The sequence below is a fragment of the Lathyrus oleraceus genome, chromosome 3 (genome assembly GCF_024323335.1).
Source record: "Lathyrus oleraceus cultivar Zhongwan6 chromosome 3, CAAS_Psat_ZW6_1.0, whole genome shotgun sequence".
Classification (NCBI taxonomy): Eukaryota; Viridiplantae; Streptophyta; class Magnoliopsida; order Fabales; family Fabaceae; genus Lathyrus; species Lathyrus oleraceus.
In genome coordinates this window covers 388,779,833-388,797,350 of record NC_066581.1, presented here as the reverse complement: position 1 = coordinate 388,797,350, position 17,518 = coordinate 388,779,833, and the positions used below count along the sequence as shown (strand labels likewise).

Genomic DNA, 17,518 nt, shown 5'->3' with positions numbered 1-17,518 from the left:
TTTGGTCTGAGTATTTCAGCTTCGCTCTGATCTACCCGTTTCCCCTGCAGATTTTCCCTTATCCCCGACCGGGTTCTTCCATTGATTTATTTTCATGGAAATTTTCTTCGTGTCTCCAACAATTTTTAAGACGTAGCCTGGCCTACGCGTAACTTTTTCTTCCCTAGAGTCTTTGTCTCCCCAGTGAGTGTTTCTATTGGAATGCAGTATACTCATGTGGACTTTCAGTCTCTCCGAATTCTTTTTCTTTGTGGCAATATATTCCTTACAAATATTATTTTAACATTTATATCATATGTATCATGAGGTCTCTTAGGGACCAAAATTTGTTTCTATATGTTGTTATTTAAGTCCATCCTATTGAGTTAATACGAATATTTTAACTTTCACATCCTCAGTTAGAATGTCCTTAAATAGGGGCAGCTGTAAGACCCCAATTTTGATCCTAAGATCCCTCATGCTATCTCATTATATGCATAGACTTTGGGATCACACCTTGGCATCCTCCTTACCCCTTATTCATTGGGTTTGCACTGGGAGAGATCACCAAGCACATTTGATTCTATCATACTTTATTTTTCATTATTTACTAACCAAAATACCAAAACTATGTCTATGTATAACTTTGTTTCTTTTGTAGGTAGTATGTGTATCCACCAAAGCCTCATCAAGCTCATATCTAGGGTTTTAGACCCTCAATGCAAGGAGACTAATCAAGAGATGGTTCACATTGACTCTAGACATCATATATGGATCCCCATGATCTCCACTTATCATTTTGATCAAGAATTCATCAAGAGTTTGAAGCTTGTTTGCCTTGGAAACCCTAATTCAGCTGGGTATCTTGTGTGACTTCCTCATCAAGTTTCTTCATCATTTGATCAAATATTTCAAGGTATACTTCATATTACATCATATTATACATATATGATCCTCCATGAGTCCAAAGGATCAATAGAACTTCAAATTTACAAGATGGTTCATGGTGGTTGACCAGAGAAAGTCAACTAGTAAAAACTGGGGTTCACTAGACCCTATCGCCTACAATTTTTGTCATATAAAAATTATTACAAGAGAAAATTTACTCTTCATGACATTAAAAATAACTTTCATGTTTAATTCAAGAGCTAGTTTTGCTTGGAAAGTCATTTTTTATGGTGAAAGATTATAGGTCATTTTGTCTGAACCCTAGTTAAGAGGTTAACTTCCAAGGACCATAAATTGCCCAATTTTAATGATATGAAGTCCATTCAAGTTTCATTTTCAAATAGAATATGTCCTTTCTAACTTTTATTATTTGAGAAAGTTCAAATTCAACTTGCAAATGCATGTGCCAAGAGGAAATATTATAGGTCACTTTGGGTAATTACCATTGAACAAGAGATTTTCCTCAACTTCTAAAATGCATAACTCCTTCATTACAAATTCAAATGAGGTCAAATTTATGACCAAATTTAAAAGGTTTGAAAGAGATACAACTTTGATGAAGGAACGGTTTCCATTTGAAGCCCATAGCAAACGTTATTCAAGGTGGAAGAAGTGAACATTTGGCTTGGTACTTAGAAAATTTTCATTTATGTTTGATTTTCCAAACTTCCACATTAAAATTCACCATGATCCATGCTTCAAATGGAAAAGTGTTCAACATGAAAGTTGTTCCCCTTGATCTCAACTTTCAAAAAAGTCTAAGATCGTCTCATTTGGCCAAGAATTGAGGGACTTGCGCATGGCTTCTCTTCAAGGCTCCATTTGGATGAATCTCATGATCACATTCTAATTTCCATTGCATGATTACATGACACACTTTCAGCATTGCATATGATGAGATTTGGACCTGATTACATCATTTCATGGGCCTATCACACGTCCATGCAACCATGCAAGTGAAGTTTGCTATTTTTGGCATTTTTATGGAAGGGTGTGAAAACCAATTGCATAGCCTATAAATAAGACTCCTCATGATCAGAATTAGGGACACCTTGCCCAAGATTTGAACCTGCAATCCTAACCCTCACCATTAGAGGACAAACTTGAAGGTTTTTAATTGAAAATCGAGTTTCAATTTCACTTCAATTTTGAAGTTGAAACTCCAAGAATCCAAGTCTTTCCTTGATCCAATTCAACTCTTGCAAGCTTTTGAAGTCAAGTCAAGGCCAATTGGAAGCAAGATCAAGCAAGATTCAAGCTCCCTCGAAGGTGAATTTTCAAAAACTTCATCTCTTTGATTCTCCCTCAATTCTTCACCATTCTGTTTGATTTTTGGTTGGCTGAAGTCCTACCAATGTAGGCAACAAGAATGAGTTACTTTGAGGTCAAATCGAAACAATTCAGTTCATGATCCTCAAAATTCAAACCCATGTATCTTTTGATATACTTGGAATTGGAGAAAATTGAGGCCAGATTCGAGATCCTGAGCATTTTCTCTTTGAAATGGTGTCCTTGTTTTTCATTTTCCATTTAGATGAAGTTGGACCAGTCCGGTGAAGGTCACCGGAGAAGATGATCGGAGCCCTAGCTCCGGTGGTATGTTGACACGCCGCCTGGCCATCATATCATGTTGGAATGTTTTAATCTGAGTCATTGCCTTTGAATACCACTTGTGCCACGCGTTGACTGCAATGCACCATGGAACGCGCGCTAGGCCATCATATATGCCACCCCAATTAATGAGGGAGATCTGATGGCCCTTGTTTTTTCTAATTTCTTTTTATTTTCTAAATTTTCATTTAATCTTTTTATTTTGTTTAATTCATATTAATTTTATTTTTAATCCAAAAAATAAGGGACTTTCACCAAAAATCTTTAAATATTTTTCTCTTCCATATTCTGAATTAAAATTATTTTTTGGATTAATTTTGATATTTTTCATGAATTAAATATTTTTGTGCATATTTTTAATTGTTTAAAAATACTTCCGACTTTTCAAAAATAGTGAAATTTTTTGTCTAAGGTCCTTTGACCTTGTTTGACCTAGGATAAATCCATTGGCCATTTATTTGGTGTTTTGAAGGGATTTTAGGTTTTGACCAAATTAAAATGTATTTTAATTCATTTTTAATTGAATTTTTAATTGATTAAATGTTTAAAAATATTGTTGAGCCATTTTTATAGTCTTGTGATGTTTGGACCTTGGTCAAGGTTGATTTGACTTTTGTTGAATCAAAACCATTAGGGGATTGATGAAATGTACATTTCATCTCCCAAAATGAATGGATGGTTTTCATTTAATGAAAATCCTCCCTTGGTCAATTTGTGTTTCTATCCTCCCTTCCCTCTTCATATTGTCGCATCTCGAAAAATATGATTCCTCGCGATGGTCGCGGAAAAATTTACATTCGAACGGAGTCGCCACCGAACTTTATTTATCCCAATGAAGGAATAGGAAAATATCGATAAAACCTTTAGAAAATGAAATGATGGTCGTCGCAACCATATTCGGGTTCGGGAGTGGATTACGGAAGAGGAAGGTATTAACACCCCTTGCGTCCGTTGTACTCAACGGGAACCTTTTAGTTCTAATTTGTGTTTCGAGTGTTAATTTATGTTTGTTTGTTATCTTTGGGTTATAAAATTATTAAAAATAGAAATGGATGAGAACCTCATAGAATGGGAAAGGGGAGGTTTTTTATTAGTGTGCTCGCGAAGATACATCAATCTCCTGCCTATGTATCCTTATGGTGCGATAAGGAAATCAGAGCATTCGTAGTTCGGGAAACTACGGTTGGTTGGTGTCTTTTACCAAATAGCTGTTTAGATCGCATCCTAAAGGTTAAACATTGGCTTGTCTACTCTCGGCGGAGGCTTAAGCATTGGTTTGTTGTGCGCATTAGAAAGGATTAAATGGTGTTCTTTTTGAAAGAGTTTTGGTCACGCGGAAGGTGACGAGTTGGATTAATATGTTGGGTGTTTTTGATTGGTTGAGATGTTTTTGGTTGGATGACGATTACTCGGATAGTAGAGTAAGACAACTCGTATCCTAACAGTCGGGAAAGGGAATAGAAGACTCTAGACCGCTTTCTTTTTCATCCTTAATTGTAGGAAAGATTTGATAATAGTTAAGGTGTTTTGGACGGATGACGAATACTTGGATAATCGAGTAAGACAACTCGTATCCTAATAATCGGAAAAGGAATAGAAGACTCTAGACCGCTTTCTGTTTCATCTGAATATTTATGAAAATAAGGTTGCATATGGTTGACGTATTTTAGAATAAACGACAAGTACTCGAATGGCTGAGTAAGATAACTCATATCCAAGCTTTTGAGAAGAGGAATTGAAAACTCAAGACCATCTCCCTTTTCGTACGGTTTTGATTGACAATGATTTGACTTACGGTAGGAGTCGGCGGAAAAATGACAATTGTTCGACTGGCCGAGTAAGAGAACTCGTATTCAAACAATTGGGGAGAGAAGTTGAAAACTCAAAGTCATCTCCCTTTTCATTTAGCTCATTATGAAAATAAATTGATTTAATCTTGGTTTAGGGTTTGTAAAGAAATGACGAGTGTCTAACTGACCGAGTAAGAAAACTCGTATTCAAACAATCGAGGAGAGGAGTTAAAGGCTTAAAACCATCTTCTTTTCATTTCGTTGTCATGAGAATAAATTGATTTAATTGGATTTAGACGATTTAGCAATGACAATTATTTGACTAACCGAGTAAGAGAACTCGTATTCAAACAGTTGAGGAGAGAAGTTGAAAACTCAAAGTCATCTCCCTTTTCATTTCTTATTACAAAAATGATTCGATTTGATTGTGCTTAGATGGATAGAAGTGACGACTATTTGGCTAACCGAGTAAGAGAACTCGTATTCAAATAATCGAGGAGAGGAGTTGAAAACTTAAACCATCTCCTTTTTCATTTCCAAATGAAATGGTGTTTAATTATGATTAGATATTTCAATTTAATTTTAAATAAGAATACTCGATGTTGGGTTGAGGTTTTAAATTTGTGTTTATGAATGAAATGAATTTTATTTTAGTGTATTGTTCTTTTACTCGATAAAATCGAATAGGTCTCATTGTAAGAAAGCCCAAGAGTAAGCTATGTGAGGTTGATGACGATGCTTTAAAAGCAATCAACTTACGAAGGTGTTTGAAAATTGGGCTCGATATTGAATCGAGAATTATGTTTTTAAATGATTTTAAGTGGTTTTGACTTGATGATGCAATAGAGTGAAATAGAGTTTGTATCATGAAATGATAGTGAAGGAAATCGATTAACACTTAATCATCAAAATTAATTTATTAAAGCTCGGCTGAATTGATTAATTAAAGTTAATTAAGATTAATTATCAAAATTATTTAATTGAATCAAATAATTAGGTTAATTAAAATTAATTAATCGTAATTAACTAATTAAACAAAATTTAATTAATTAATTAATTATAATTAAAAGAGAAAGAAGTAGGAGACGATGTCGATTTAAAAGATCGAATTGAGTTGGCCGCAATGTGCACAAAACCGGTTAAGGCGAAATGACAATATGATTAATGTCATTCGCAAGATCATAACGCGGAGAAATGTTCTATTTATTTATTTGAAGTTCGGTGACTTATCGGCATAGAATTGTCGAGTTCACTAATCGAGATTCAAACGAAAATTAATAACAACATAAATGTTTTTTCTTATAATATGCACATGTTACAATGAGACATGGAGATTTTTAAAATCCAATACATATGTTATCATAATTTGAACAGAAAATCTAATGTGCAAAAATACCGGCCGCGAATAACGATGAGTTTAATCCATTCCATCATTCTAACCATAATTTATATAAATATAATTAACAAGCTAGAAAGCAATAAGAATACCTCATAGCAAATGAATAAAACAAGACATGGATGGTATACGAAAAATAAAGGAAGGTGACATTTACCCCTCTAAAACAGTGGATGCATCGCAAATCTCAGAACATTTCACATAATAAAAGAAAAATCTATTTTGACATTTGACCCCTTTTTAAAGGTGAGAGGAAAATTCAATCACCACCTTCCTTTCTTTATTGGTTCTCTGCAAGCTTTTTCAGGCTAACAAATTCTCACAGCCAAAAGCAACAAGTTAATTTAATTATTTACAAGCTTCATCTAAAATAATTCAAAGATCAAACGAACAACAAACTAACTTTGGAACTTCAAAGAAAAACTCAAACATAAACAAGTTTATGCATTTAACTTATCATAAGAGGGATTAAAAATAAACGTGAATGAAAATACCACCTCCTCCTATTGATCTCCGCCATGCTAGAAACGAAACGAGCAGCATCACCTAGAATACAACATCACGAATTGGCTCCCTAAACACGATTCTTCGGAAGGTGGCGCGATTTGTTCAGTAGGTGGTGGAAGGTCGATGGCGGCTTATGTGCGAATCGGAGATTGACGACGGTTGGACGGAGTTGTTGGAAGTGAGAAGAGCAAGGAAGAGGGTGATGTCGGTGGTGTTGGCGGTGGAGTGGATGTTAGGCTTTGGTTTGTGGGGTTGTCGGAAAGAAGAAGAGCAAGGAGGAGTGCGTGATTTCGCGGTGTTGAGGTGGTGTTCCATGGCGGATGGGAAGAATGGTTTTCGATTGGATTTAAAGAGGAAGATGGAGGTCGGATGCAAATGGAGGGGGTAAGCGCGGTGAAGGCCGACAATGGTTGAAAGAAGACGATGATGGTTGTGTGGTGGTTTCCGATGGTGACTGTTGGGGGGTGTACGCGACGACGGATGGGTTGTGCGTGGAGCGTGTTTGGAGAAAGAAGAGGAAGGGTCCTGTTCTTGTTTTCTTTTCCTTTTCGTTTTTCTCTCTTAAGAGAGAGAAGGGTAACGTGGCCAATGGGTGCCTTTTTTATTTTTTTTATTTCTTTCTTCTTACTGGTGCCAAAATATATGCTTATGAGAGAGTGGCAGTGGCCTCCTCCTTTTCTTTTGTTTTTTTAGTGAGTGAAGGAAACGTGTGAGAGAGAGTGAGGGAGATGGATGTCATTTGATTGAGTGTGAGAGGAAACGTGATGTAGTGGAGAGTGATGAGAGAGACGTGAGGGAAACGTGAGAGAGTGAAGGAAATCTATGTGAGAGGATTTTTGTGGATTGGAGAGAGAGCCTCAAGATTTTCTCTATTATTTCTTCACTTTATTTTATTATTAATTAATTTGATTTTTTATAGATGAATAGCAACGCACATGGTGTGCCAATATTGACAACTGATTAATTTGAATCATCCATTCAGAGTAAAACAAAACCAATCAAAATTGCAATGTTATCTTCTTTAAATGATTTAATTGGTTTAAAGGGGATTAAATCAATCAATTCAAATAAAAATTCACGACTTCCTAAATAAATATGATAAAAGTGAAATGAAAATGTAAAAATTCCTATTTATTCAAACTGAATATTTTGACGAAAGAATAAAATTAAAATGACTAACAAATGAATAAAAGTCGGGAAAAGATTTGCTCGAAAAATTAAATCGGATGCACTAAAATGATCAGCACAAAATATACTTATTGAAAAAATACAGCGTTTCTTCAAATTCTGAAATAAGTTTGCACCAGTTAAAAGGCTCAGGCGGGTCAAAACGCAACTGAAACAACTTCTGAAAATTACAACGAGCACACCAGGTTAAACTACATGAACGGTAGATTAATAATACTGGTGTCTGTAATTTTAATTCTGAAACTTTTTACCCGCTAATTTTACATGTTCTTGAGAAATGATTTAACCAATTTGTATGTATTTTCAATAAATTTATTCTGACTGATATTTTAGGTTTATTCATGATGAAATGCATGTCATGCTGTGCATATGATGCAAATTAAAAATGAAATCGATTTTACAAAAATTTAAATATGCCCGGACAAAATTGGGGTATGACACATATTCATCCTTATTCTTCCCATTCCCTCATTTGGCCAATGAAATCTCTAATGTGTTAGGGCTAATTGGTTTATCAATGACCTTGTGTCAGATGAGTTAATACAAGCATGACTGAGATAAGTCCCTCCCTCTTGATCTTTTCTTTTAGTGTGTGGTATGTTTTAGGAGTTTGGTTCTTCATACCAAATCTCTAACATGCATTAACACCTAAACTTTTATTGCCCGACCTCAGATAGTTGTGACTTCTACATAAGTCCAATTACGATTGCTTAACATAAAGCTAAATTTGACCCTAATGGCATAGCATTCTAGTAAGTGGGATTGTAAGTCTCTTATTCTTCATGGTATTGTGTGGAGACTTGACCTTTTTTCCTTTCACAAGAGCTAGTGGCATACTTGTTGAATTATCCAAGTTAGATCCCTTCTCATGGAAGATGTCTTGGTTTAAGGATTCATACTTGTGAATGAATGGTTGAGTGTTCTCCAAAGAATGACTTAATCAATTGAAAAACACCACTAATACTTGACTAGCCTTTTAATAACATTTGACTAATTCTTGTTAATATTGTTTTACTTTCAAGTCATTTACTTTATGCATTTTAAATTTCAGTCATTTATCATTCATTTCCATTTACATTTCATTTAACTTGTTTATGTTTATGTCATTTTCACTTTGCTCATTTGAGCCATATCTTATGATTGTATATATTGTTTGTGCATTTTGGTTTTGTTTGTGGTCTTAGGACCTTAAAATACTTAATAACAACAGAAACCCTAAAAAACATATGGTGGACTGTTGATCTTGATCTGAACTCTTGGACTTAGAACTAGGCAACATTCCCTGTGCAAAAAGGACTTGGCCAATGCCAACATTCTGAGACCAAGCTATTGTGAACTGAGCCTTCATCTGATGCAAGTCTTGAATCTTGTTTGAATTCATTTGCTACTCTATTTTTGTGCTTAGTTGTTATTTTGATCTTGTGTCTGATGCTTTGCTCTTAGTTGACCAAGAAATATTTCATCTGATACATAAGAAGACAAAGAAGACCGCTAGATTTTGGGATTGCTTGCTTGGATGTGGCTATCTTTATTTGATGCCTTGATCTTCATAATGTCTGGATACTACTTATTTTCTTATTGTTTGTTGCTTGTCAAAGTCCAAGAGAATATGGGTTTCTATATGACAGTATTGTCTGTTGGATTGCATCCCATTGGTCAGATCTTTTCAACTCTCAACTTTTAATTTTATGCTTAGGATAGCCTCTTCATCTCCTCCCACTTCTTAAATTTTAAAATATCTCCCTCTTTTCAAAAACTTTCTTTGCTTGTGATTTCAAACTTAGACTTTGTTTTAATAATTAGAAACTTTGACCTTATGCCATTGAATTTTTGAACTTTTTTTATTAAATCAAACTTGTAAATAAACTTAACCATATTGACTTAAGTTTCAAAAGACAAAAAGAACTAACAATCTCATTTAAAACTTTGGCCTTTTGTGCCCTTTTACTTAAACTTTTTGTTAAAATCAATTCACTAACTTTCTTTGAAATTCTTACCATGAACTACGAGGTTTTGATCCCTCATTTTTATGTTGGTACGTAGGCACAAGTCTGAACGTCTTGTCAAACACAAAAATATAATCAATGAATTCTTCTCTCATCCTCACACTCTATTTTTCTCAAACATATTTTATACCAAAAAACACATATGCACACATAAAAAAGGGCTCCCTAGGAGTACCTAGGACACTTTGGGTGCTAACACCTTCCCTCTGTGTAACCAACCCCCTTACATGCAATCTCTGACATTTTATTAGTTTTGATTTGAAAACTTCTTATCTTTGGGTTTTGTTCGTACTTTTCCCTTTTTCCTTTGGAAACAATAAAAGAGTGGTGGCGACTCTGGTTTTATTGACGTTAAGCTTATCCATAGCTTGGTGGTCATGAATTTACCGCTACAGTTCCTCTCTAGTGAACCCTCTTGGAATGTATTCGTTCAAGGTACTTTCCAGCTGCTTCATGAACAATTACCCTTTTGTTGTCTCACCGCCATAACATGGTCATTCATTCTCAACACCAGATGACGATCCTCTTCCAACATCCATGGTTTACGATCTTTGCACGCATCTCTGGTTCGTCCAGAATCTTTGCACGCATCTATAATTTATCCAAAATCTTTTAAGTATCTTTGGTACATCCATAATACTTTCATTCTCTCACAGAAAGAATCAAATTGAAACATCTAGCAACAGTGACATCTGGAAACTCTCTTAATTAACTTGCGAGTTTCTCGATTCAGTTATCGGAGGTCGGAGAATCGAAGTCTACCACTACTCAAAAAGAGTCTCACTCTTGTAGATACCAATCATGTCTCTCACAAAAATAACCCACATTGTTTCGTAGCACGCATAATTCCATGCATCATGAAAAATCAATCATGCATTGCATACATCATACATAACAAACATCTATTTGCCACTGATCTATTTCCCAACAGAATATTTCAGCCAATCCCCAACAGATAAACACACAAAAAGCTTATCTTCCATTCCATATCCCCATAACAAATTTCCCACTAATACACTTATCTTCTTTACATTACATCCACTTCATTCTTAACGGACAAATTTTTGAATATTTTTGTATTTAATCCTCTTCCACCTTGAATGCCTGAAAAACTATCATCATTCGTACATTTAGGTCCAAGATGATTAAATAGGGGCAACTCTCATACCCCAAAATTTGCTTTACTTCTTTTCACTTTTCATCTGACTCTTGCTTCATGGCTCATATGCATACTTCTAGTCATCTAGAGCATTCATTCATAATTGCATTTTGAAATAAACTCATTGATTCAAAGTGTTTTTATTTATGACCAAGCATTGAATTATGAGTCACATGTAAATCAAGCATGTGGTACCTTGGTGCTTTACTTGATTGAGGGATGTTCACTTTATCTTGGGCCTAAGGTTTTGAAACCCAAATTTTTGGTCTATGGTCTTTGGTTATGATGGATTGCACCATGGCATTGAGATTTGGAGGTCATTCTCAAGTTTGATTTTGGTCAATAAAAGTCAACTTTGAGGTTGACTTTTTTGTACCATTTTCTATTTGGCTCTTACTTAATGTTTATCACTGGCTTTGATTCCATTTGATTTAAGACATGATAACTCATTTCAAGATATGGCAAGGCAAAGTCAAGCGCAAGATTCAGATATTCAAAATGCAAACTTGGAGGGAGAAAGTACTTTCTTGGAATACAAGTCACAATTCATTTCAAGTATCCATTTCTTTACAAAAGAAGTCTAAAATCAAGTTTACATACAAAATTACATGGCCTAGAGTTGACTTTTGGTCAACTTTTGACTTTTTGGTCAACAGATGACCAAAGTGAACTAACCATCCTAACACCTATCCTATTTTTTCTTCATTCACAAGCCATCACATCTTTGTGATTCTCCATGTTTCTTCACAATTCTTGGTGTTGCCCAAAACTCCCATCTTGATAGGCCATGGTGTGTTAAGCTTCTCCATGACCAAAAGGCCTTGCCAAGCCTTCCCATGTGTACAAGTCCTGCAACAAGCACACAAATACATAATCAATACAAGAGCACCATACATATACACTTATCACAATCGAGAAAGCCATACCAAAACTAAAGAAACAAGCCAATTCACACTTACCACATGACAATGAAACCTAACAATACCAGTTCAAAAAAGGGTCCACAATAGTTCAAAATTCTAACATGACAGTCCATACTCCTGCTACACAAATTCAGCAACCACTAACTTAAACACTAACAGTCCATTCAAAAACTCAATTTAACATGATTAGCTCAATTCAATAACCAATAGTCCAAGAATCAATCCAACATGCATAAATTAATTCCAAAAACTCTAGTCACTAACAGTAAACATACATGACCATTAGCATTTCACTTTAATGTCAAAAAAGTTCAAAGTCATTCACTATAATCATCATATCAACATCTTGACTAATTATGCATCACAACTCAAATTAACAAACTAACATGAAGCCATAATCTTTCAACTAATTGACAATTCCAAATTCCAATCATTGATTCAACTCATTTCTATTAGCTTACTTCATTCCATCACAGTTCAAACATAGTTCACACTAACATTCCAAAATGACTAACAATTAGAGCATCACATAACAGCCAATAGTTCATTCCAACTCACTTACTAATTTTTCATAACAATCATAATATAGGTTAAATTAACCAACCTAGTTTAATTCACTCACCAACCACTAATTTTCCAATAATTCCTAACATAACTAACTGTTTCTCTAACTAATCTCCTAACAGTTGCTAACTTGCTTTTGAACAGTTCAAATCCTAACAGTATTAACCAATTCAATCCCATGTAACAACCTAACTGTCAAATCAGGTCCAAATTAACCTCACGCCAACTAACTTTCCATAACAGTCCTACTAGCTAACTACTAATTCATTAACACAAACTCTTAACTGTTTTTTCACATCAACTAAGCCTAACAGTTTTCAAACTAACTCAGTCATAATTGAACATACACCAATAACTGTCAAACATTCTAACAGTATAATTCACTAACCAATATAACTAATTACTTCCCTCTTCAAATTAACCTTCACCACATTGTAGTGCATTAACATGAGTCTCCTAACCTCACTAACTAATCTCAACAACACTAAATTAACTTCCAATTCAATCCACTTCTAACAGAAACTTAACAGAGTCATAATTCTTAACAACTTTCCTCTTGAATCTAACTAACATTAACAGTTCCCTAACTTGAAATAGAATTTCCCTAAACCTGCCCTAAACGGTTGCATCAAATCTCTCTATATATTTCTCATTCCTTCTTCAATCTGGGGGAAGAATTCAGATTCTACAAATTCTACTCTCAATCACTCTCTGATATTTTTCTCTGCAAATTCACTCATCAATTCATCATCCTCTCTACTCTACTACACTCTACACTCCTCCATTTCTAAATAATCAACAACAGCACGTAATTTCCAATCCTACATACTATATTCAAAGAAGAAGAAGAAGAAGAGGTTTGTTGCAGAATAGGAGGTTGAGGAATTCGAAGCTTACCTGATCAACACTCTGGTTTTCTTTGTTCTCCATCTTCATCAGTGTCACCTTCAATAATATATGAGACAAGCCACAGTCTTGCCGATAGGCCACTTCCTTATCTTGATCCTTTTACTTCAAAGTTTTCACCACAATGTAGCTCTCTCCGAGGGGAATCAAAGCCCCAAGGTGGAGTGGCTTGATTCCTATTCGTCGCCATTTAATTTATGTTTTAGCTTCTAGGGTTCTTGGAATCATTTTGTGAATTGAGAGGTTATAGTTAGTTTTAGAGTAATTGAAGGTTAGAATTTGATAGAATGGAAGAAGACGAACAAAATGGTGGGGGTTGATGTTCATTTCAGACCAGCTCCGACGCGGCGGAGCAAACTCACGAGGGAGAGAGAGAGAACTGAGACACGATGAAAACAAGGAAAACGTGAAATGATTTTTTCTTCGTGCCTCCACTCTCTCTTGGCTACTCGTTGGGCCTTGCCAAGCCGTAGGCCCATGGATTCATTCATGCACTCCCTATTTTTCCATGCACACTCTCTTGCTGAACAACAATCAACAACAATAACATTGTCTTGGGCCTGTAGTCTAAGCCCAACGCTCTTTGTTGGCTACACCCTTTGGCCACTGCACACCCCCTGCAGAATTGTGTTAATACTTTTTATTTTTTTATTTTCTTTTCTTTAATTATTTTTTCATATTTTTAAATACACATTTAATTCATAAAATACCTAATAAAAATATACACATTGTAAAAAAGTTTTTTGTAATTAGACTTTAATTAGGATTAATTCTTGATTTTTAGTTTAATTACAAATTGTCACTTTAAATGCCATTTTCATTGTAGGTTAGAACTTAGGGTTAATTCTTGACTAATTCCAATTTGTTCATGCCATATTCCCATTTCTTAATGTCTTATGCTTATTGGATGATGCTTAATCCAATCAGGTCCCTGATTAATTAGTTGATCAAAGGTACCTTTGATCAATTAATTACACTTGTCTTAGACTTGTCCTGACCATTGTATGTTTCCCCTGTCTAGTCAAGTGATCATAAGTCCCTTGATCACTTGATTTAGACTTTGGTAATTTCATTACACTAGATCTCTCAAGTTAAACTCAAGTTAAAGACTCCACATGCAAGACTCTGAAGACAGTAAGGACATCAAGATCTTGTCATTGTTGAGCTTCATCATTCAAGCACACATTTCCTTTGCAAAACAAAAAGGCTCTTTTATTCCTTCAGACACTTGTCAGTTAGGATGCGAATTGTGCGCCACGAGTCTTAAGTAATGGAGAAGAATGAGAGGGATTTTTCCTATCTTTGTTCTGAGTATCTTTCAATACGGGACGTAGGCCCCATTTATCCAAAGTGTTCGCCTCTGTTCATAGACTTTAGTGCGATTCAAATCAGATAACTTTCAAGCTTCCCCCATCCCCTCCCCCACAGACAACACTTCAACAATCAATATCAACAATACCTTTCTCTTTGGATATCCATACACGTTTTGGGTTGATTACCTCCACATGGTTAAGCACCCATCTCTGAACCATACCCTTCTCTTTGGGTTAATCACCTCTCACGGTTAAAACCACCTTCCCATCCATGTTTTCCTTGTCATGCCCGATACTTAGGCAAACCCTCTTCTCATGCATGTTTGCCTTGTCAGACCCGGTGCTTAGGCAAACCTATTTTTCATGCATGTTTTCCTTTCCAGAACTCATGCTTAGGCAAATCCCCTCTTCATGTGTGTTTGTCTTCTCAAACCTGGTGCTTGGACAAACCCTTCTCTTGCTTATTTTCCTTGTCAGACCCTGTGCTTAGACAAACACCTTTTTAATGCATATTTTCCTTATCATACCTCGTGCTTAGGCAAACCCCATATTCATGCATGTTTGTCTTGTCAAACCCATTGCTTAGACATACCTTTTTCTTGCATGTTTGTCTTGTCAAACCCATTGCTTAGACATACCTTTTTCTTGCTTGTTTGCCTTGTCAGGCTTCGTGCTTAGGAAAACCCCTTTTTCATGCATGTTTTCCTTGTCAAACTTCGTGCTTAGGTAAACCCCATCTTCATGCATGTTTGTCTTATTAGACTGTGTGCTTAAAAATCCCTTTTCTTGCTTGTTTGCCTTGTCAGACCTCGTGCTTAGGCAAACCCTATTTTCGTGCATGTTTTCCTTGTCATACCTCGTGCTTAGACAAACCCCCTTTTCATGCATGTTTGTCTTGTCATACTTGGTTCTTAGACAAACGCTTCTCTTGCTTGTTTGCCTTTCCAGACCCGGTGCTTAGGCAAACCCCTTCTTTGTAGGTTTTCATCCCTGAATCTAGGCAAAATCCTACAAATTTGCATTGGCTAATCACCATCTATTGGTTAAACGCCACACTCTTTGGTTCATACACACCTGCTCTATGAATTCAAACAACATGTTTTTGGTCCAAACAACACTTTCACTACATCACTCTTTCAATTCAAACAATACTTTCACAACATCCAAAACAATACTTTCCTCATTTCACAACTCTTTTTTTAGTTCAAGCAACTCTTTCTTTTTTAATTCAATTCAAGCAACTCTTTATCTTTATTTTCATCATACAAACCTTTTTTCAAAACAATTTTATTCCTTTTCCTTTTAAAAGAACAGTTATAATTCGTTCCTTAGCAGTCAGACTAAAAGCTTAGAGCATCCGAACAAGGATCAAAATTAGCTAACGTCTACACACTACTAGGATACGATTATAACTGTTCCCTAAAAACAACCAAATTCGTATTTTCTACCACGAACTACGAAGTTGTGATTTATCATTACACTATGAGAATATGTAGGCACGAGGATTTGAATCATTGGCGAGCACATTACTTAATAAACTTATTTTCGCCTTTACGACTTGCAAGTAACCTTTATATAGTAGCACCTATTCGCACAAAGAACAATCAAAATGGTTTTCATTGAGTACAACGGATGTGAGGGGTGCTAATACATTCCCCTTGCATAATCGACTTCCTTACCCTATTTCTCTTACCCTTGGGTTTTATCGATATTTTCCCTTTCCTTTGGGAATAAGTAAAGTTCGGTGGCAACTTTGTTGCATCTTTGAACATGTGATGCACTCAGGTATTTTTCGCGGCGCGACAGTTATGGCTCTGATGGAAGTTAGACCAAGAATGACAACTTGGTTTCTTTGGGAGGTTTCCTCTCGCACATTATTATTCTTTTGATTTACGTGATATAAACATTCTTCAATCCTAAATAGCCTTTCAGCCAAGAATTGTGAATTCTACTATCGCCCCATATAGTACATATTGTTTAACATGTCAGTAGCTCATTGCCCTCGAGGTTGGCCAGAAACAACTGAAGACCAGAGAGTGTTTCTTGTCCATGTATCATAGGTAGCGGTGGAGGTCGATGTGAAGGTTTACACAGATGAAATTGATGTATGAATCCAAAGAACATGAAAGTTTGGAATAGTCTATAACCGACTATCAATGGGACATGGTTTTATTGTGAAGGATCATATGGAAATGCTACTAAGATTGTACATTCTTCTATTTTAGGAAGAGGAGGCGAGTCTTTAGTCGTTTCCTCAACGACAACAGTGACTTCCCGTTGAACGCTAGATCAAGTGGCTTTGGATGCCACTTTGGTTAATGAATTTGGAGAAGGATTTGTTAGAGAGGAAGTTAAGGTTCAACGAAGTACATCAAGAAACTAATATTTGAACTTTAGAGATAGGAGATATGGATCTATGGATCAGAGGAGATCTAAATATGGAAATGCGCGAGAATCAGATTTCGTTTCCCACACACGGCAACATTTTTTGTTATACAACTGTCGGATTTCAGTCTCTAGACTATGCCACTTTTTGTCTGGATTAAACAATCTACGCAAGTTGAATTTATTATCAAAGCCTATTCTAAATACAAATACTGTTGTTGAGGGAATTATGTGGTGTGTCTGGATGTTATAATATGGATGGTGCGAGAGAAACATTTTCAAAAATTCATAAAGTTTGAGTGAAACAGTGAGTATATAATGAGAGATAAAAATGGTTAAATAAGTTTTTGGTCCTCCTAATTATTGTCAATTTTGTTTTTAGTCCCTTAAAAAAATTTCTTCAAAGAATGGTCCTCCCAAATAATTTTCATCCACACATTTGGTCCATGATATTAAGTGGAGCTAACGGAGTATGGCAGCACACGTGGATTAAATTTTAAATTTCTCACTTAATGTGATGGAAATCATGGAATCTGTTGATTAAAATACATTTTTTATTTCTTGCAAAATGCAAACCAATAAGTTATCTTCCCATAATTCATTTTACCCTAACGTAACTTTGTCTTCTCTCCTTAATCTTGCACTTCCTTCATCTTTCACATAGAAATGCATAAGTGGTCAACTCCCCAGAAAAAGAGTCACACTACAGCTACTGAACATGAAGCATTTGCTCAACCAGCAACAAAAGCATATGAGCAACCTGCAACACAAGCATTTGTTCAACCTGCAACACAAGCATCTGATGAACCTGCAACACAAGCTTCTGTATATCCTACAACTCGG

General features: G+C 35.6%; 1 long non-coding RNA gene across 1 annotated transcript; it reads right to left on the bottom strand.

The window, feature by feature from the left end:
- Positions 1 to 11,090: 11,090 nt before the first annotated feature.
- LOC127127880 (uncharacterized) lies at positions 11,091 to 13,429 on the bottom strand. Its single transcript, XR_007805496.1, has 2 exons — positions 12,969 to 13,429; positions 11,091 to 11,433 (listed from the first exon to the last, which is right to left on the bottom strand). It is a non-coding gene; the product is annotated as an uncharacterized LOC127127880 (long non-coding RNA).
- Between the last annotated feature and the right edge of the window lie 4,089 nt (positions 13,430 to 17,518).